At 42.9% G+C, this 23,408-nt stretch overlaps 1 pseudogene; it reads right to left on the reverse strand.

Annotated features, from left to right (window-relative positions):
- Nucleotides 1-2,068: 2,068 nt before the first annotated feature.
- LOC146181692 (sodium-coupled monocarboxylate transporter 2-like) overlaps nt 2,069-23,408 on the reverse strand; it is a 29,626-nt pseudogene continuing 8,286 nt past the window's right edge.

The raw sequence follows: 23,408 nt of genomic DNA on the forward strand, positions 1-23,408 counted from the left end.
GAAAGAGCGCGCGCTCTCTCCCTCGAGACCGGGGGACGTTTCCGATGAGTATTCTTTTCACACCCATCCGAATCAACGCGCATACATACGTACATAAGCGCGTACTTCATACGTAAACATACATACATACATACATACATACATACATACATACATACATACATACATACATACATACATACATACATACATACATACATACATACATACATACATACATACATACATACATACATACATACATACATACATACGTACGTACGTACGTACGTACGTACGTACGTACATACGTACATACATACATACATACATACATACATACATACATACATACATACATACATACATACATACATACATACATACATACATACATACATACATACATACATACATACATACATACATACATACATACATACATACATACATACATACATACATACATATAGAGAATATTCGTCGCCACTGTGACTACGTGATTAGGGCGCTCGACTACTGAACCACGGTGGCCTGGGTTCGATAAGAAGTGACGGCGCGTTGCCACGGCGGCGAAACGCAGGGTGGTGGTGGGGTGGTGAAAACGTTTATTATAAGTACAGAGAGGTATATACACTAAGTGGGATGCCTAGACAGGCACTCCATTGGCGTTCGCCGCAGCCCGGGCGCGCTGCGTTAAGACCCTTCGGGCCTCTAGGGTGCAGCAGCCGGACAGGGTCGCCTCCCAGTTCTCTCGAGTGGGGTTGGGGATAGGGAGCAAAGATATTGTGAAAGAAGGCCAGGTCCAGACGGCAAGGTCGTGAAGGCAAGGCAAGGTATGCCGTGTCAGCGTTTAATCTGATGGAGAAAACCGAAGCGCGTGCCCGAAACAACCGATATACCGCGGCGCACAAACAGCTTCAAGCGAGATACATGAACAATTTCATTTCCACGTTGGCGTCGGTCGGCTGGGGGATCAACAGGTGCGACTTCGTAATTTACTGGGGAAGTTTGGTTGATGACCTTGTAGGCACCAAGATAGCGGCGCTGAAATTTATCACTAAGACCAGAGCTGCGCAGTGGTGTATAGAGCAGTACTTAGTCATCTAGACGAACAGAGACCACGCGATGCTTCGAATCGTAGCGACTCTTGCGATCTTGCTGGCACGCTTCTGTGTTTAAGCGGACAAGATGACTAGTCACAACGTGGGAGTTAACATGCATTTATTCATTTGGATTGTCTTCGACTCCGGAAGTGCGTCACTATATCACACATGCTTCTTCGCTCAGTCGATAGCTGAGAAATCGGTCGTATATCACAAACAGTACTCTGAATATGAAGAAACGTTGCACGAAGGACACCCCAGGTGACCGCTGAGAGCGTGCACTCATGAAGTGGTTCCAGCTCGAATGAAGATCCCTTTACTTCCAGGTCGCTAACATTGGCACGTGCAGCCTCCTGCATAAAGAAATGTCCACGTGCGGTCACTGATCGGAAAGCCTGAAAACTAGGGCTTATGCTTTAATGGAAAGAATGTGATTATGAACGACTACCCCAACGGGAACAATAAGGAAGGAGACAGAGAAGTTAATTGAAGATGGATAAGCAACTCTGTGTGATAGTTATGGTGGTATCTTTGTGTTGGCACTCAAGAACTTGCATACTGTCTTCCCGCCATTCAGAATGCTACATTTCAGATCCCTCTAAGAAGTTTATTTCAGGCTTTTGCTAAACTCCACTGATAGTATATGTGTCAAACATTGGTGCACCTATTTCGGTGAAATTTGCCAAATATGGCACGTTACACGTGATAGAGTGCGACCGTAAACGCAGTTATAATGGTGCATGCTTTGTGATACCAAAAGCTGGAGACCAAGCATATGGCCGTAATTGCCTCTTAACGTATGCGATTTCACTGATGCAATTCGAGGTTTTCAGAGCAGAGGTTTTCGAGTGGCATAATCGAAGAGCTCCGAAGCCATGCAATGAACAGGGTACATGGGCAAAAAGTCGTCACGTGACCTAAGGAGATTTCGTAGTGGTGCAGTTAACAAGAGAGTGTGCATGATTAGACGGTGTTTATGACCATCACTTTTGCGTCTATTGCAAGAACAAAGGCAACAATTAAGGGCAAGTTTGTTTGAATTGAATATGGGAGCATTAACGCAAATGAGACAAGGGGCAGGCGATTGACAATTAGAATATAAATTTAACAAGCCGCGAGCGGCGCATGCTGTGAACACTAGGTTATAAGGTGTCCTACTGACCAAGCCCATTTGTTTAGAACTCTTACAGTACTTTTTCTGACACGTAGCTATTTTTACTATAATATACATACCTCTGCAACGGCGAAGAAGCTGTTAATTATGTAGAAGAATCATCTTTCATTTCTAATGGACCTTAGGACATTATATAACATAGGCAGTAGCGTAAAGCCTAACGGAACATCTTTTTTCTCAGTAAGCCGCCCTGACAGTGCTCAACGTCAGGAAGACAGAACTGAAGCTCGTAAATACGTATGCGCCTGAATAAATAACCGCCCCAAACTAATGTAAAGCAGATGGCTATTTGCTGCAGCAAAAAAGACAGTGAGTTCTATTTAACACATGTTAAACAATACTGTACTGTATACTGCGCCTGATTGTCTATATATCAGTGTCAAATTGAATATTTCAAGCTATTTCATTCAAGTCTAGGAGTTATAAAGAATAATAAGAATAGCTTTTTAACAATATTAGCATGCAAACAATTTGATCCACATAAATATAAATGAAGTGCCCACGAACGCAGGGAGCGACTATTCTTGATGCTTCAGAAAGTATAAAAGCAATTTTCAGCAGACCTTTAGAGCACGTCGTATCTGGACGTTTTTCTTTTCGACCAAAACGTAAATATGGGGAAAATTATTGCAACAACGAGATACCTTTTCGCGTTGTGACAATCCAAGTTGCATACCTTCCTCTTATGGGAGAGCAATCCTGTCCACACCCAGAAACGCAAGGCCGTGTTGCTTGAGAGGCACATACTCCTCTTCAATTCTTCATCAGATTGAGCTGGATAAGAATGCGTTGTTATGCGCAAGTAATAAACAAGTCTTTCCTGAATGAAGTGTGCATCACTTCGACAAATATACATTAAATGCTAAAACTTTTCCGGTAGCTTAAACTGCACGGGGTTTGGCATCTTACAACGCAGATACCTTACAGTGCTGGAAAAACGGTATGGATTATTCAATGCTAACTCCCGTATTTTTATTATATAACGCGTGTCTTCAGACAGCAAAAAAAATGAAGATCTTTCCATCATCTCTATTTGACAGAATCCACACACAAAAATGCAACTTTTTTTACCCGATGTACTGAATCTGTATCTAATCTCATAACACTCATTCATGCGCCAGTTTCTTTTCTTGTTGCTTGTCTTTCGAAAAGAAAGAAGGGAAAGGAACTCGGGTCTAACGAATCATCGCAAGCCCCACAGAACTCACAGCACTGCATCATGTCATATGCGGCCGTTCAAACACATTCTACGTGTTTTCAGTTCTGCAGACTCTAGCACATCAACTTTTCAATGACAAACTGCGCCTCAACAAACGCACCAGACATTGTAGAAATTCTTATGACTCTATGGTCATTTGTGTACATTTCCCCTGGAAAACGATAGCAACATAGAGTGAAAGGCCGATGATTAAATCATATGAGTAAAACAACAAATCTCTTCGTTTGATTTCGTGTGGTCTATAAATAGGCTATGCATGTGCATAGCAAAACTTAAGCAGATACATTTAGGTCGACCGACGTGAATTTACACACTTCCTCTAAGGGGTCTTAGCTTCCTCCTTATGTGTGCGCCATCACGGGACCTGTGCGCGACCCTCTATCTGCTTCTATGACGAGCCGCTGCTTCTGTCCTTTTGCTGAAAAGGCAAAAATGCAATTCATGGTAAACAATACGCGGATGAAATCAGTACATTGGAGAAAGCACTACTAAAGCGCACATGAAAAGCGTGACACCCCTAGTGAAAACCCCCTATGAGGCACAATAACCTCACACAGATTTCTCATACTAAATTCATACTAAGCTCGTACAAACCTCATATAATCTCATAAAAATATCATTCAACTTATGAAAAATATACGAGATAGCATGAGATTTGTATCAGTTTAGTATGAGAAATCTGCATGAGGTTATTGTGACTCATATGGGTTTTTCGCTCGGGACAGACTAAAGCACCACAAAACATAATTAGACAGGGAAGATCTCTTGAGAGCCTGAAAGACCGCTTGCACTATACTAAGAGAAATGTTATCACTACTTTTTGTTGCTGTTATTTCGCAGTATGGCCAGCGTTAAATAATAAAATCCTCCAGGCTGAGAGGGCAATCAGTGTGTTCAGTACAGGACAAAATAGGAAGGAAAAGCAACCAACGACATATCAAAACACGATTCAATTCAGAGCAGATGGCTGGAGGAGGACGATGGGCGCTCACCCGAAACGAAGCTCAGGGCCAGCCCGATGAACACCGTGAACAACGTTGCCAACAGGGAGCACCAGTAGGCGGAAAGTTGGTACAGGGGAAACACGTCCGAGCTGCTCCCAAATGATAGGCATGAAACAGTTCAACTGACCTAGACCCAGGTACACCAAACATCAATATTTCTTCCAATCAGTATGCAGCTTTACTTGTTCCCATCTTTTTTATAGAACCGAAGGCTTTTTAAAAACGTGTGCCTGAGTAGATGACGAGACGTGTTTCTCTTAGCAGAAAGGATTGACTAAATGTTTTTCTCATTTCTTTATTTGTTGCTTAGACCTTTTACTAACAGGAGATTGGGGCTAAAGGCTCAGTTGCTTAACGGGGACTCATCTCACTGCTACATAACCAATAGAAAAATACATTAGTGCGGAAAACTGGCACGCAGCAATATCCTCATTAAGGACCAAAATGGGAGTATCCACATCTGTATGTAGTGTCTGAAATGAGCACTATTGTATCGTCATCTCGTCTGGCGATAAAAGTTATCGCGATGTCTGTTTGTGGTGTGTCGCGCTATACTGTGCTTGGTGGCGCATGCACTGATCCATGTACCGGGAGTTGCTCGTTTGAGGGTGCCGGTTGGGCACCTAGTATTAAAGCCTTCTGTTCCCTGGCTCTAGTGCCTGGATACCAGAAGTACATGTAGGTACAATGTGAAAAAGGCGCAAGTCCTAAATGATATGGCAAGAAAAATTTGTGGTGAGCTCGTCAATTACGCAATGAAAGAAATGAACTCTGAATAATGCACACTACGATCAAAATGATGAGATTTTTGTTTTATTGCGAAAGCAATACTACTCTAGGTTTCGAGCCTTCAGCGTAGCGCGGCAGGTAGCCGAGTCTTACCCACGTGACGCTGTGACGTCTCATCCCACGTGACACACGGGCTGGCAGGAGCTGCCAACTTGGGTCTCTCGTTTCACATGGGACGATTATATCAGAATCAGCCTGCTAGGACCCTGGCATTCACATTACCCCTATAGGCCACTAAGGCACGTTCATATGGGTTGGTTAACGCGGGGCTTTATATGTGGGTTGAAAAAGAAGAAAAAAGAACGCTCGTTCACTCGCAGCTAATGCTTTCGCTCAATATTTGGTTCAGCGGCGTTGAACCGTTGTAATTTTTTTGTTTTACTGCAGACCAAATAATATGCCAAATGAACGAAAACATGTCATCATGTATGTGCAGTGAACAAAAAATTTGGGTTGAGGAACGCACAAGTACGAAAACAAAAAATCACCGGTCAAGAAATCTGCTTCAGCATGACTGGGTGGAGGTAATGTTAATTATAAGAAAATGCAATATCGCTAGATAAAACGAGGTAATTTAGGGCGGTGACAGAAGCAAGGAAAGCGTTGAAACTTGGAGGTGGTGTATAGGGTTTAACGTCCCACAGTGACTCAGGCTATGAGAGACACTGCAGAAGACGTCTTCTGAAATTTCGGCCATTCGAAGTTTCTTAAACGTGCACTGACATCGCGCAGCACAAAGGCATCTTACTTTTCCCCTCCGTTCTACCGGCCGCAGTGATCGGGATTCAGTCCCGCATTCTTGGGCACAACTGTCGAGTGACGTAATTACTCTACCACCGCGGCGGGTGCGCTAAAACACGTAAGCTGTGACAAATGTGTTTTATAACTGAACGGCGTTTTCTTTCCAAACCGATGTATACTACTAAAACAATTTTGGAAAAAAAAATAAACACTCGCGCACAGCGTCAAAGGCTTATCGAGGCGTAGTTATAGACTTATAGGAAATGCAGAAATGCGCATTAAGTTTGAGTTATATGCGGTGCTACTGCAGAGCAGATGACGACAGACCCCAAAATTATACCACATGCTGCATTAGTTCATGTCGATACCAGAGTCGCCGCTGCTACTGCTTGTGTTTGCGACGCTCGCTTCTGTTCTCTCTCGACAGTTATCTCCGCTTCACCATCGGTTTGCATTGTAGGAAATATTGACTTTAGTGTCTCATACTTAGGTTCGTTTCGAACATTAAGGGTTATTGAAGAACACCGGGAAAAGGAATAGCACAACACCCGCAAAGAATTGCGCCTGCTGGCACAAATATGGGGAGTTTTGGTGCTGTGTAAGAAGGTAACGATAGTCATTTTCAGTTCAGTTTTTGTAACCACCTGCCATCGACAGCCATCTCACAATGCGACAGCTACCAAGATGTCACTTAAGAATAATGAAGATCGGCGCGTACATTGTCTTTTGATAGTCATTGTCCCCAAAACGCCCCTGCTTAGTGCAGCCAGCAATACGTTTCTGACAATGCCGTGATTTTAGAAAGCACATTTCCCTCGGTTCTAGTGGCACAAGAGACACCATCGCAGTTATCATGTGCTTATTTGAGCTGCCTTTCCAGCGAGCATACCAAACTGCTGATGCGACCAACAAATATTAGTGCTAAAACTGTCCTTGATTACTGACGGCAGAATTACGAGCGTGAAAGCATATTCACGACCAGAAAGCGAATATATATTCAATTTTTTACGCCTTTTGCACTACGCCTTACAATTGTGTTCTGCAATCCAAACTCTCAAGCGCAGGTATATATTAAGTTTAATCGTTTATATTTAGCACATTAAGCTTATTCGTTTATACGTCGCACAATTATAAGTAAGATTTTTTGTTCTAGTTGGGATCGCAGCATAGATTGACTTAGCTATGAGCGCTTAAGCGCTCTGCATAATCTACTCAATAGTGTTCCAAAACTGCGAGAGTTCAGATAACAAAATGATTTAGAATTTCGCGCAATAGCAAATTCACAGAGTACAGAATCCACAAGGTTTAAAAATGCTGCATTTTCATAGGTATTACTAATACCACCCATTTTTTGTTACTGGCGAGTTTTCTTGCCTCCTGGAGACAAAAAACAGCCCGGGATTCCTCATTACCAGAAACGTCTGCACGTTACTGTTAAGCGATAGCCGGTTTGCAAAGTTAAGAATGAGAAAAAACAAAGTGACTGCCAGTTTAGTTTCGTAAAGAGCACCATTGTTTTGAGATCAGTCCTAAGTACTGAACTAATTAGGGCAAAGGAAGCACCGACTTCACGTGTGATGTCTGTGTCACAGCTCACCTTAGTGTGGGCTCGTATGGCGCGGTGTGGTTCAGAGCCAGCGTAGTGTTCGCTGGACATCGTTCCAGGCTGTAGGTCATCCGCAAAGGCTCAATTTTTGACGCGAATCGTCCGGCTGTCTGCTATGTTTGCACCACGAACACTACCAGAGAAGCCGCCGCTGTGCCCTGCGCGCAGATGCGAAGGTACAAACAATGTAGACTGCTTTTTCTCCGTTTGTCACTTCGTCCTGTGTTACTCGAACATGCCGGTACTGCAATAGGACATGTTCACAAAAAAAAATCTGCCCACGATTACGCTACTTCCCAATGCGAAATTTCAGCGCAGCTCATCAGCTGTTTCACCTTTTGGATAGATTGAGGCAAAGATTTCGAGCAAGACACGTATGTACAATTACAGACATTTTTTTTTTTTCAGTTTTCACACGTATTCCTTCAAGAAACACTCCACTAACAGTTCTTGGCTGTCATGAAAGAAGCTTTGTGGTCGGAGAAATAAAGAGAGCAATTGAGTTGTCGGGAGGCTGCGGGAAACAGCGCGTGGGCCCATAGGAGCGTTGCGCGACGAACAGAAAGCAGCGACTGGCTAATGCCGCTGACGCCGCTAGCGAGTGAAGTGAGTGAGAACGGGATGCACGCATCGCGATCCGCTGATAGCGAGCCGGCGTTTCGGCAACCTGAGAGCACCCTCGCCGCCACGCAGGAAGAGGCGGGGACCCCTTTTCCTCTCTCTGCATGGCCGCGACAGTGTTCTACGCAGTCACGCTATCATACTCGCTAGCGGCGTCAGCGGCATCAGTCAGTCGCTGGAGGCTGCTAGCGCCCCCCCCCCCTTCCTTTCCTTGTGTTCTCCGGTTGCTGCGCGCTCTCCTGCCACCATCGTTCGCCGCTGAGTGTACCCCCCCCCCCCCATCCCCTCTTCCTGCGAGGCTCCGTTTGCCGAAGCGCCGGCTCGAACTGGGGGGATGAAAGCGAAACCGAGCTGGTTACGAGGCCGATGCGGCCGATGCCGACGCGAAACCCAGGAACGGGCGCCGAAGAACTGCGCTCTAAAACTTAACAACGTAGGCAAAGCGCAGTGAAACCACTTAGTCCTTTGTTATCAAATCTGGGCAGGAGTGAGACGGTCTTTCTGCCCTCGTTGCTCATATTTTAAAGTAGAGGAGCAGACATAAGGAAACGGAGTGCACAACTCTACTCCTTAGCTCACTATATCATGTACTACCTCTACGTACAAACACGTTTTCAATAAAGAAATGCGGTACAAATGTCAGAAGAAGCCAATAGCACATTCATTTCACTTTTGTCCGTAACTCTACAGCAATTGAAATGCACTAAATCACCCCCTGTAGAGCATCTAGGCCCCTATCCTTGCCGAAATTTATGTGCATGTTAATTCTGCTGGGAAAACTTCCTATCAGGACGAAAATAAGAAATATTAAATGAGGTGGAAAGATGGCACGAAATAAATATCAATGATCGCATATGAAGAAGAGATAATTTCCATAACACATTTTCAAGGAAACCACAAAGTTATCTGGCACTCGTGCACTGCAATTTAGTAATATTCATATCAGAATAGCCTAGCAAACTGATTTGGTTATGGTTGCGAAAGAAGTCAGCTTATTCCCAGAGAGTATATGCAAGCACTGTTAAAATCACCGAGACTTGTGCTCTGCTACAACATTCCACTTGGTCTTCAAGTTCTCGCTATAGCTACTATTATTAATGTCGTTTACCTATTTACTCATTTTTAGTATATTGTTCTTTGATTTCATGAACAGCGCCCGAAATATTTGAGAAGAAATAAACACTATCTGGTTTTACCAGTGATGTTTTCCTGTACCTTAGCGTTTGCCCAGGGAAAGCATGTGGCCAGGATAATTATTCCAGCAAACGGCCCGGATGCAGCAGCGTAGAGTGCGACGAAGAACTGCGGAGTGCGGTATCAGGGTCAAATGAAACACAGGCCAGAGCACATCACGCAGTTTCTCGCAATTCAGTGCGAACGTGCTATATAAACCAAAGGTTAACTTAGGATGCATCTCTGCTTAAGGTCTTTTCAATGCTTACGAGTGATGAAATAGACATTCAAACGAAACTTGATATCTTGCTTCTAGTGGTAAGTTTATAATTTCCTTCTAGAAATAAAAGTGAAGCAAATTTAAAATAAACTGACTGATTTCCCGAAGCCCATGTCAGTGTGGTAAAAAAAATGCAGACAGAGACCATGTCAGTGCGGTCATGAAGAACATATTAAAATGTATTCAAAAATAGCTAAACATTCCATTCGTGGATCATAAACATGCGTGCATCCAGCAAGAAACCATGTCCATAAGGGAAGCGTACTTCAAATACGCCTGATACACCTTCAGTAATTAAGTCAAACTAGAGTAGAGTATTGGGCCAAAGAAAAGCTTGCTGTATATCGAGTGCCAAGTTTATATCATTCTGTTATTCTTGCAACTCGCAGATGTTAGCGCTGTGTGTGATGAACCACCATATTGCATACGTCTGTGCAAAAAAAAAATAACCAATTTTACATAGTTTTTGAAAACATAGCGAAAATTAAGACAAGGACGAGACAGACGTAGGCAGGACGGGCGCTTGTGCCGCCATTGTTCTAATTTTACTCTATGTTTTCAAGAAGCAGCTACCAACTAGCCCAACCCAAACACCTGTTTACATAGTTCGTTTGCCACTGCAATAGTCAAGAACTTATGATTTGTATAACAATCAAAATATGTTGGAAAATGACGAAAACGGCCCTTTCTCCCTCGCAGGAACCAAACGCTTCAGAGTGGCATATGTTGTTCACTATAAGATTCAAAACCAAGCCATCCTGCCATCCATCAAGTTATTTTTGGCAGACAGTGGCAACTTCTATCCACTGCGAAAACAGTCGTCGCTTCATCCGTGACGTTCTGCATATCACAGCGCTTTCAAACCTAAGTTCCATGCTATACAACCAACCCGAACATACATTAGGTTGCAGAAACTATTTGTGTCAGCTCAAACACCAGGCCACGTGGCCAGTGCACTGCTTCTAAAGGTATTCAAGCACATTGTGCACTAAAAGAGTGTATTTTCTATGCCTCCCCCTTGCCGCCGATCCAAGATATGGCACGAGCAGTCCCACAATGGTCATAATTGTGCCACTTCCGACTGCTGTAGGGGAAAACTTGAAAAATCACAAATTTTAACTGTCCGAGGCAAACATGACAACAACGTAGGACAGTGCCTGCACATCACTGAATAGGACCGATGTGAGACGGATATAGTAGACCGATAAAGCATTTTGGGCGTTCCCCGTGGCGAGGTATAACAGCCACACAAATACATCGGTCAGAACCTGAAGTCCAGGTTGCATCTAGCCCCTTTCCAGCAGTTTCTTTGGGGCAGTTTATTAGAACTAATTTTAATGTATTTGTTATATGCCTGGTTAGGGGTTCAGCAAAAATATTTTATGAGTAAGCGGCCATTACCAAACCATGCAAAGTGGCACATTGCAAAGGTACCGAAGACCAAATCATATTACCAAATTCATCCACATCAAGAGTTTTTAACGAGGCCTTGTAGTCAAGGAATATGATCGAAACGTCTTATATCTTCAAAAGCAAAATAATTTATTTCAGCTAGGCCTGTGAAGTGATTTCCTCCAAAAGCGACATTGCACTTACCGAGTCCAGCCATCACAAGACTAGATCTTGCTTCCGGAATGTTAATGTACGGTGACACGATATCTACATACAAAACCGCCGCATGAGAATTGACTATAGATGATATTGTACTGCAAAGAGAACGCACAATGAAACGTGAAGTCATTTACAACAACATGGGGACACTTCTTACCACGTGTTTAAAACATATAACGGCAGCTATTACATTTACTTCTCAACATAATGTATCTTTGTTCAATAATACATTATACAGGTATACGTTATACAGGTAACAAATTATGCAGGTTTGCAACCTGTATAATTTCTTTTGTTTGCTGTTATTATTTTATTGTATGAATTCTGCATTGTAAACATCATTTTCCTTCATAACCTACAATGCCATGTACCCATGTTCTTTGCTCCCCTGCTTTCTTTTGCCAAGTCCCACTCCCCTCTATAATGCCCACCGGGCCAAGAGGATAACTGAAATAAATAAATAAATAAATTGGTAGCAAAAGAAAGGAATACAGTTTATTACAATATTATCTTCCTTGACATCCGAAAGCTACTGCGTACCTTACAGTTTTCAGCATCGTATACAATTTACGAACCATTTTTATACCACAATCGTCAATCATTATCAAAATAATTTATTTCCCAAGAAACGTAAGTGCGAGCACATAATAAATAATCACTCGATTTTTTTAAAGACCTGATGCATCGTAGCTTGAAGGTGCGTTATCTATTACCTGACAGACGGTTGCAAGTGACTGACAAATACCCTCATTGTGGTGCTTTGCAAAGCCTATGTGATGTGACAATTTTTGTGGATTTGCTCACCTACAGCTCCTGTGAGACAATACTTCCTAAAAAAAGTAGGCCTACGGTGATATTTCGAATACGCTGAATAATCGCTTTATCGGGAAATTTTGCGAATACTTTGGGGAGACCAGCCTACACTCCTTATTTGTCCCGCAACCTTTCTAACTATGCCTAATGACAAACATATTGAATAAAAATGAGGCTTACGCAAAATTATTGAACGGCGCTATAGAGAAGGTCTTTAGCAAATAAACATACTAACTTTCACTCTCCTCACTACCACCTCCTCACTCTGCCCGGCTATCCCCTGGTCCTCCAGACTAATCAAGTTTTCTTGCATTCCTCCCTGCCATTGCACCAGCTACATTTGGATATCCCCTTTACGAATTAAATCCCTTCTGAGTTTCCTTAAAATTGTGTGTTTGAGGATAGCTTCCTATGCGTCCTAAATTATTGCCCTTCATATCAGATCAAATATTTTCCGAAACAGACTCCTTGAGGCACAAAAGATTGAACGCTTGTTAGGAAACACCCATGGCTCGCAATTGGAGTTTCGATGAAAAACAAACCAAATTTGCACCTAATAAATGAGAGCTTTAGCCGATATTACAAACGATTGTTTGTGGTAATGTTGCGGCTAGAAATTCTTACCTTATAGACGCGCTTATAACGCCGGACAAGAACAAGCCCCTAATTCCCATCAAAGCGCCTCCACTTTTGTTGATGTAGTATGGCACAATCTGCGAGACACAAGCAGATTAATGGTTGGTGCTTTCAAGCTCCCACAACAGCAATGGTTTTTTCTTTCAAACTTGCTTCGAGTGGCGACTTTTCGGCGTGATCAGTTGTACCAACAATAACAATCGCAGTAGTTATGAGAAGAAGGAAACACAATATTTTCACAGACCCCATCAATATTTCTCCTATTAGAACCATGCATTTGTCATTTAGAGTTGTTAAAAGACAGTTGTTACTTAAAACAATTATGGGGAACACTTAAGCTCCGCCTTTCAGAGCACGACTCAATTACGTAGGCTGCCAGCCCACGTATAGAGGCTTCCAGGCTTCCTCTAACCAAGTCGCGTGACCACGCCTGCGAACCCCAGGAGTAACGCCAATGTAATGGTCCTGGCAGGCTGACTCTGATACCAACCTCCCATATAAGATAAGAGGCCCGAGTTAGCAGCTGCTGTAAAACGTAATCTCATGCAACGCAACGTCCAGTTATTGTTCGACCATATCAGTCACCAGCTACCGCCTGCTGGCGCCATGCTCGGCATTTTCGCTCACCACGCAAACGCCGGCGGACGGCCGCCGACGGCCGCCGACGCCGGATTATAGGTGAACAGAGTCTTTAATGCTTGTAGCAGCGCCCCCTCTGGATGATTAGAGGGAAGGAAGAAGAAGGTACAAGGGCCGCGCATCGGGGATGCTCGGGCTCCGGTATTTGCACTCGGAGGTAGGAAAATAAAACCTTTAGTTCAATCCACATTTGACTGCTCTTGGTTCCCTTTCTTGGCAGCTTTACACGCTGTAGCTCCAAATCTGAGCTCTCTTTAGCCGTGGGTGCGTTTAAGGATTTATTTTATCCCTGCGCAAATGGGCACTTCACACAACTTCAGCTTTTACACAAGGGCCATCTCGTTCCACGCGAATTACCTTTTCGGATCGTGCACTTGTGCCCGTGTTATTGCCCTCAGTCTCTGGGGCAACCCCGCTGTCAAGCATGTCACCTTCTCCCTCGTAGCAAATTTCATAAACCTGCTTCTTGCTCGGTTCTGTCAGCACTTGACGTGGTTGGGTGCGCTTTACCCCTAGCACATAATTACCGGTTAAATTCATATAACCTTATTAAATACCAGCTTACAGCATTACTATGTGCACTGTGCACAAGAAAAGAGTACGCTGCGAAACGACCAAATTGTTTAATAATGTTTTGGGCAAAATATTTTAAACGCTGTCCACAAACTAGGACAAGCGGCTCAAAACGAATTAAATAAAGAATCCGATGGTGAACGTCAAGGGCAAGGTTAAAAAAATTTTCATGAACGCCAGCAATATTGTCAATAAAGCAAAGACAAAATTTAATTGCGAAAGCAATCGGGGTAAGCCAATTATAAGCGCTCTCTGTGCCTCATGGAGCTTTTGCATTTCCTCTATTAGCCAACACAAGATCAGAGCGACTGCGTTTTTGTTTTCAGAAGATTAGTCCAAGGAGCAAGGCATGAAATATCAGAGCGAGATAATCACGTAATAGCGCCTCTATATCGTAGCACCCATTTCAGGATGCCTGGCTGGGTGGGGTGCCACCATGCCTCCATCTTCCGTGTGGTCGTGCCCATGAACCCACAATATATCGTCCTCCTCCGCTGTAACTAGACTTTTTAACCACGAAGACAATAAATACGTCCGCATCGCGAATTGTCGCATTAGAATCTGTGGTGTGAAACGATAAGCACTAAATTGTTTCAAACCATCTCACGGTTCTGAAGGCGTTTAAGAGTAATTACGACAGAAAAAGCCGCAAACAAAATTTCGGGAGATACTTCAGCTTTTTCTTTAAGGCCATGACGCGTCATTGTTAATGCATTCCGTCTATGCACAGCAGTCCTTGTGTATCCTGGTTGCCGCGCATACACTTACTTTTTGCTTAATCGCTAAACTTTTCACGTGTCCCTCCACTGTCCCACAGATACTCATTATCATAGAGTCGTAAGCTAAGATATAAAGTGAAAGACCATCTGATGCAGATATAAAGCGCCGCTTTAATATGCATACGCCTGCGTAGCCTATAGAGACAGCGTACCCTAACGCAGAACCCAAGGGTCCTGGAGGGCTGCAGTCTAATAGCATCCTCCAATCACAAAGGCGAAGCCTGAATATGTGTTTCTTATCCTAGCGAAAAAAACCATATGAGTCACAATAACCTCATATAAATTTCTCATACTAAACTCGCATAAATTTCATATATTCTCATACAAATGTCATTCAACGTATGAGATTGTATGAGGTTTGTATGAGTTTAGTACGAATTTAGTATGAGAAATCTGTATGAGGTTATTGTGACTCATACGGTTTTTTTTTTTTTTGCTAAGGTTGTGCATGAGAACTAAATGGGCTTGCAGGATGCGTAGCTGCAATCGGAAAAATTTCGAGTGTTTTCTGGCCAAACATATCATAGATATAAAACGGTCTTTCAAACGCTGAAAAGCTTTTTTATCATTGAGCGATTCTACCAGGAAGCTGAGACCGACAGAAAAACAAAAGCAAGACACGCGCACGTTAGACTATATTCCAAAAATGATGCTCATGCTTTGGTTTTTGAAAAGCAGCTTTTTAAATTATAGTTTAGAAATGTGGAAGATGGACATGCACGCGTCATAGACACGCTCGTGAAAAATAGAAAACGTACGTTATCTACGTCAGTGCAAATTTATACCGGGCAGCGTATTTTACCTGATCGTAGTGCGGAATGCCTCCAGACAACACTGGGTCGCAGTCTCTAAACCAAAAGATTATGGACAGCGCTGTCACGCCATTCAGAGTGTAGAACAACGCCAGGAAGCCTATACAGCAACAAGCTACTCTGAAAGAAAAGTTTAAAAAGAAAAGAAAAAAGGAATTATGAAGACATGGTAACATAATGCGAGGAATGGCGTCATGAATCAAAGTGCACATCGAACAGTACTCCAAGAATACTCACGAGTGACACAAAACAAACAAAATTGTAAAAAATTAATTGGCACGAAGGCCGCGCAGTTGGGCTTATAGGGCAATTAGGAGCTGAATACGTCGGACGTACAAATCTCTGCCCTCTCAAATTAGGTATCGCAACGTTTGTCAGGGTGACAAAAATTTCAGTGACCACGTTGTGGTTAAAGCTAATTTTCGAATGTTACGTCAAGCCTACACTGACCAAAATTACACAACAGTGCTTAAGTTTCCTTAAAAGAGGAAATGGCGAAAATTCCTTTACAACACTGTTTTCACTAATTGCATCGTCATCGTCATTGCAACTATCATCATCATTACCTTGCGCTCACATGCTATCATCATTATCAGCTAAATACACCGTCATTTCAATCGCTACTAATATCATCAGTATCATTAACTGGAGCGTCATTATTATTCATCATTGTCATCCTTATCACAATAGCTGCATCGTCACTGTGATCGCTACTGTCATCTTCATGCTAGAGATCGTTGGATTACGATCGGCTTCCTACGGTGAGCTAAGACCTGTGCACCACGCCAGAGACTAATGACCACTATTTTATTCCGTGCCGTGATGCTGGGTTTTTCTAAGACATATTGCAGCGGATGTAAAGAAGGACATTTAAATAACGCGATATATTATTCATTTTTGCCTTATGCCTTATGATTTTTTTTACTGATGGGTATATTCATTACGTGCAAAAGACGAATGATGGACCGCCATGCTGAGTATCCACGACCAACGAAGTATTTATTCCGAGAACAGTGCGCTGTGGTGCGACGAGTGTACGCCGCCCTGAAAGAGCAGCTTAGTTAGTTATCGCATCTTGATGCTTCTGTGTGCCTCCCAGAATTTTGACTTTGTATTGTAGAGAATTACTGAATCACAACGGGCTTGCATTATACTGTCCGGCGATCTGAGACATGAGCCGTTTTCGGCTCTCTTTCTCAGGATTTGGTCCGTACAATAACGAAAACTAAACCCGACATGGTTAGCGTGCTTGGCTGGGAACGGAGGGAAGGAGTTCGATTCCCGGTAAAGACAGATCTGTTTCGTTATTGTCAGTTCGTGCGAGCATTTCCTATGAACCTTTCTGCAGCCAAGAAAGGCTTTCGCCCTGATAATCTATTCTGTACGTATCATTTCTCGACGACATGTAGGATTATCACCATGCTGACTTCCCTGGAATAAGTTGAGAAGCAAAAAGGAGGAAAAATTATATTGGCGACGTTTGGTTTGGTCAGCCGACGGAGCAAACCAATGAAGACGGCGCTGAAATGATCTTTGTTATAGAAGAGTAGGGCGGGTTTATGGGAAGGAAGGAAAGAAATGAATAGTCGCCTATTAAGAGTATTCTGCCCAGACGACCGAAGATCCATAATTTCTGTGACGTCCTAATGCAATGAATTTTCACACCGTTGTTAACCTTACGTTTCACCGCATGTCCTGCCCCTTTCACAAAAGCCCTGCGCACTCCACACATTTGGCGCCCGTAACGTCATGCGGAAAATGCATATGCCCTCAATTACTTCTTATCTTGCATGTTACCAACAGCTACCCTTCATCCCTGGCCGGCTTAGGAACTTAGCTCTTGATACAACATACAAATAAAAAGATAAGGCATGTACAGGTAATAATCAACTTCTCGATGTCAGTGAGTACAACTAAAGCCAAATGATAACTGCAATTGTGATTTATATTAAAAGTACAAAATTTAAGGCATAAAATATTGTCAGAGAGCAGCCATAATAAGACCTAAGATTAGCTCTTAGGTTATCCTTTTGCAGATTTGCCTAAAATTACTGAAGAATTGAGAGAGACTCGCAATAATGGTTTTTATGTGCAAAATGAACCACTCATTATTTGCCATCTTGGACGCCGTCTATAAATGTGGATACAAAAAAGTGTAGTGAAACAGCAGCGCCTGTTTGACATTCTAAAAAGGGACGTTAATCGTCACTTGCCAACTATAAAGGAAAAAGCCTAAGTTTTGGGTGCGGAACAGAAGCTTTTTTCACGGCCGATAAAACTTCTTGAAGAGCAAGAATCAAACTTGAAATCTCATAGACATCACTAGTTTTGAAAAATAAGAGCGATTTCCAGTTGCTAAAGTTCATCTGTTGACAAAAGGTTGTCCCGTCAAAGGCTAGATTACATCTGCTCTTCCGAGTTTATTGCCCAGCCCTGCATAATATTGATCCATGCTGCACAATTTTAAACCTTTTTGGGTACGAAAAGAGTGCTCGGGCGTCTTTCAGCCATCACCGTACGTGAAAAGGACGAGGCAAGTGTAAGGCATGGCGGTTAACAATCAGGGGTTTCCGGTTGGCTACCCTGTGTTATATAAAATAGAAGAGGAGCATATAAAAACGCGATAGAGAAAAGTGCGTTCTGAAAGTTAAACCTGAGCACTGTGAGAGCTGCTGCGCTATTCATCCTCAGCAGAACACAGCATCCGCTTTTCTACGGCAACCAAATGAGATTCGCACAACGAAGGATGTTTCACGGTGAAGCAGTGCTGCTCTACACACATCGCGTTAGGCCAGAGACAGTGTTACATCTTTTATGGCATAAAAAAGTTTAGTGTGATGGCTCAGTGAGGCGAATGAGCCAGCGTTTCACGCCGGTCACTCAGCTAGATCTTTGCCACCTTTTTATGGGCATATCCGGGAATGCCGACGTCTAGATCCGCATGTTTACAAAGTGTTGGAGTACGGCTACAACAGGAAATACCTGACCACATCACACGCTTCTGACATCGACAGCACATACTGGCAACAACTCCAGACACATTCGTTCCCATCTCCTCAATTTGCCCACATCTTTCACCCCACGGACTTCCCACCATACTGCACCACATGCAACGCCACCCCATCCACTCTCTACCTTTACTTATGGGAATGCCCACATCTCATCCGCGTTCCTCCCGTCAAACACTCTACCCCCTCCTCCTGGGAGGCTGCCCTTCTATCCACGCAACCTGCAGATCAGTTGCGGCTGGTCGAGTGGTCTAAACTAGAAGGAACAGCCAGAGGGCTCCTGGACTAAGAGGTCCTCCTGGTAGTGTTTACATTTTTTTTTTACTTAAAGTTTGTTTCCTCTTCCTCGTCCACATCTTCTGGCTTACGACAATGGTAATATCTCAGGCCTGCTCAGGTTTCTGTTAGACACCATCCTCCACGATCCACTCCAGCTTTTTTAAAACTACTTACTATTCTAAATAAGGATAGCGTTTGAATAAAATGTAAAAAGTACATGTCGCTACCAAACGCGTTTCAAGAGTAAGTTAGGGCATGCAGGGAGTTGGCGAAAAAAAGAGATGGTTCATTTTGCGTAATTGAAAGCTCTTTTTCTTTATTAGCATTATCATAGCGTCTAGAGCGAAAGCCAAAGCAGAATTATACATGAAGCTAACAGGGAGAAATACAAGAAGTGAACGATTTGCTGTTCCATTGGAAAAATATTCCTCGAGATCCTGTTTCCTGAAACACTGAAACATGTGACCAAATTTACGCTCAGAACGTTTATATGTGCCGTCGCGTAGATGGCGTTTATTACCTACGGGCTCACCTCAATTTCTAACTGAATTATCAGGGCTGTAGTAATTGGTCCTGCAACGTGGAGTACACAAGTGCTATTGATGTGTCAAGATGCAACGCTCAAAGACTAGAGATGGTAACAGTGTTCCCCCAAAAAAACTATATATATACAACAAAGGGATATATGCCCCGGTGCCCCTCTAGTGGAAAAAAGCTACGAGTGACAATAATCTCATACAGATTTTTCACACTAAACTCATACAAAAATCATACAAATCTCATGTATCTCATACAAATATCATTCAACTTATCAGAAATATATGAGAATATTTAAGAGTTGTATGAGTTTAGTATGAATTTCGCATGGGAAACCTGTATGAGGTTATTGGGAATCATAGTTTTTTCGCTAGGGCCATGCTCTATGCCAAGGTATAACCATTCGTAAGATGTTAGCATATGACTACTGGTACTAGCCGCCACCAAAAATAGTGATCTAGGCACGTTCGTCCATAAAAACACTGTCGCTGTGGGCGCAATTGGCTGCATGAAAAGTTCACCTACGTTCTGGCGTCTCGCATTGATTTGGCCGCCAGAAATCGTTGCGTGATCATTTGGTCCATTCCGAGTCTTACCAGCTGCAGAGGAAGGGCTCCGATTGATGAAGCCCAAACCGTTTCGTCTGTCGTCATGTCCCAGTCGGTCCTGCGATGATGCAGTACATCGAAAAACGGCCCAAACATTATTTTCTAGCACGCGCACATGAGACATAAACTTACATCTTGAAGACTTCCTTTCAATTTCTTTTCAATTCAGCAGTGTTTCCTTTCAAATATGCAAAGTATTGCACTAGTAAGACCGGCTGCCTTCTAGAATGCTTGCGGATACTATGCGAACTAGCACTTGTGGATCAGTTAAGCACGGCACTAACTTACCGTCTGTACATAAAGACACCTATGAGTAATCCTGCAGACAAGGAGAGAGAGCGCTAGAAAATTAACTTCGCAAATGTGATGGGAGATGCACAAAAGCAAACACTCACACCCTTAGGGGCTGCCTGGGGGCTTTTTATTCCTTTATTCTGTAACTGCATAAGGCTTCAAGAAACCAAGCGTTTTCGTGACTGCATAGACAAGGAACTCTTTCATAGTGCAATGGAAGTTTCCTTCAGAAAACCTCACGTAGAAAATGATGACGGAGAAAACCTGGTGATGCGGCCTATCCACAGAGGGTGACATAACCTCTGCCTATGTTGACGCTGTCTCCAGGAGATGCCGTAGTGCCTGCAAAAGAGTTTCTCCACCACTGCAGGCGTGCTTTTGTCCACCCGTGTATCCAACATTACCGGGGATCTAACTCGCTGTGAAAAAATAGCATTGAGGAGGAAACACGCGGTGGCAGCGTTGACACCTGCGGTCAGATCATCCTGTACCTCGCAGACTGCACTCCTGACCTGCTCATTTTTGTCCCGCTCCTGCTACAAAGGCGACGCTTGGTCATTTCTTAACATCTTGCCCTGGATTTTGTGCGGCATGCAATCTACACATTCGAAGCCCCGCTTGTACCCCTACCCGGAAAGTTGGTACGAGAGTATGGATGTATGGAGCTCACAAGTGAGATTTGTTGGCATTTATAGGTGCCACAGGCCTCCATCTTCATGTTTAGATCTCTAATTTCGAGTGGTGCAATAAACAAAATTAAATTTGCGTTCAGAGTTATTTTAGCAATTATGGTTCTGCGGTCTCTGGTTTTCAAAGTTTTTCTTCCTCGGCGATTCCCGTCAAATGTTTGCTCCCGCAGGAGCTTCATGTGAAGTTGGTCATTAGAAATGAAGCAAGTAAGCAAGTTGGTAAGTATTTGATGAAGCGCGAGTAAAGTCGCATGCTGTCTTCAACAAGAAAGAAACAGTTGAGAAACATTAACAAGAAAGAGAAAAAAGGACGATAAACAGAACAAGAAAGTGAAACAAGAACTATGACCCACAGTTGATCTTTCTTGCAGTGAGAACAAAAAGGTTGTAGTTTCATTATGCAAATAAATAGCGACAATTTCTATCCTTAACCCTGATCATGAAGTAAGGTTAAATTAAACTAGGTTTCCGTGGCATCTTTATTATTTTGGCAGAAAAATAACGCGTGAGTGTTTTTCATTAAGACCTCCTTTATTCATTTCGAACGTTCCTTGACCATGAGGCATTAGAATTCATTAATAGGAAAACTAAATAATGGCTTGCCTTTAATGTTCATAATTAAATAGTTTTAAGGCGCAAAAAACAGACAAGACACAAATAGGTGACGGGACGAAGCGCCAACTTTCAACTGATTTTATTGCATGCAAGAAACGTACTTATATAGTTTGTCGTCACATGCGTAGGTCTTGTCTGTTTTTTGCGCCTTAAAACTATTTAATTATGAACCGAAACCAACTAGCCCAGCAGCGAGTGCTTTTGCCTTTAATGTTCTGGAAATGTATCTATTTCCTTTCTCTTTTATCATAATTACGTATTATGGTTAACGTATTACGCATTGTGAAGTAATTATGTATTATGGTTATGGTTACATATTATGATTAAGTACGTATTAGCACTTGAACTTATATCAATAGTACTTTCTGATATAGCATGGCAAACTGATAGCGCATTCGTAGTGCAAAATGAGCGTTTAGAATAAAGACGTGCTTACTGCCAGAAGTAGAACGTCGTGTTGAAGTCCGTGAGAGGACGGAGAGGGACTTCGCTGCGGGCGGAGTCGTACGTGACCTTTCCTATGATGATGAGGGGTGAGGCCGTCATTATTAACCCCTGGATGCAGTCGGCCCACACGACGCTACGCAGTCCGCCCTTTGTGGATATGAATTCAAAAGTAAGAGCAATGTCACCACATAGAACAGGCACTCATAATCACTACTATTAACCGCACTTAAAAAGGAGAGTTTGTAGAGGTCAATGGTCGTTGTGCGAACGAAATGCAATGATTGGGTTTTTCTACTCCGGAAAATATTACAATTATATTCCTGCGTTGTTCACTCACAATCTGCATCAGTGTTAGGAAATTTTGCGGATGTCAATGGTCCTTGTGCGAACGAAATGCAATGATAGGGTTCTTTCACTCAGGAACATATTCCAATTGTATTCCTGCGTTCTTCACTCACAATCTGCATCAGTGTTTGCTTTCGTCCTAATTCCCAGTCTATTTCACTTGTGATTCCAATGCGATTCTGATTAAATTACTATGATTTCATATTGGAAGCATCATCGGGATAAGGATGCAGCGGTGTCACAAAATTCGCCATTAGTCAACCAAGTTGACACGTCATACGTAGGTAGGTTTAGGCAGCGTCCACTGTTGTGCACAGGTGTGATGTCATCTACAAGATCGTAATGGCACCCCAAAGCGACGGCAAAGTGCCTATTAAACCAATAGAGTTCAGTGTAGCATGTATGCATTACAGCGTGAAAACATGCAAAAATCTTCATTTCTGCTCTCCCACCTACGCGAATTTCTGGCATATTCGAAATACAGCTCGTCTGTAACGTACTTATGAACACGATGGCAAAGACTCAGCTACCAGGAATGCAATGAGACCCTCCGAAATCATTCGTGCGAAAACTGGGCCTATCCACCCAAAACCTCGGAAATTTTGAGGTGATAATGCTGCATCACGGACGATAGAGCAATTTATAATTGCTTATTTTATCTACGGCATATACTCATCCACCTGCTCCAGTTTAGCGTTGTAGTCATTAGGAGCTACGAAAGATAAAATTCAGCGCATATCTGTAACCAAATAGTGCCTTATAAAGTTACAGCTCGAAATAAAAAAACACAGAGACAGAGTAACGACGCGCAACACAAGCGATTGCGTTGTTTGTTGGTACCTCCGCCTCTGTGGTTGTTTTTTCTTGCGCTATAACTTTATAATGTTCAATATGCACCAACTCGCTCACAAAAAAGGTTTAATGAACCGAACATTAAAGTCTTTCCTGCTGGATCCGCCCGCTTTTCTTTTCTTTTTTTTTTCAAAATTTTTGATCAGGAAACCATCAGTGTTAAAGTCCATGATGTCCGT

Source organism: Amblyomma maculatum, chromosome 8 (genome assembly GCF_055883805.1).
Source record: "Amblyomma maculatum isolate TAMU_Amacu chromosome 8, ASM5588380v1, whole genome shotgun sequence".
Taxonomy (NCBI): Eukaryota; Metazoa; Arthropoda; class Arachnida; order Ixodida; family Ixodidae; genus Amblyomma; species Amblyomma maculatum.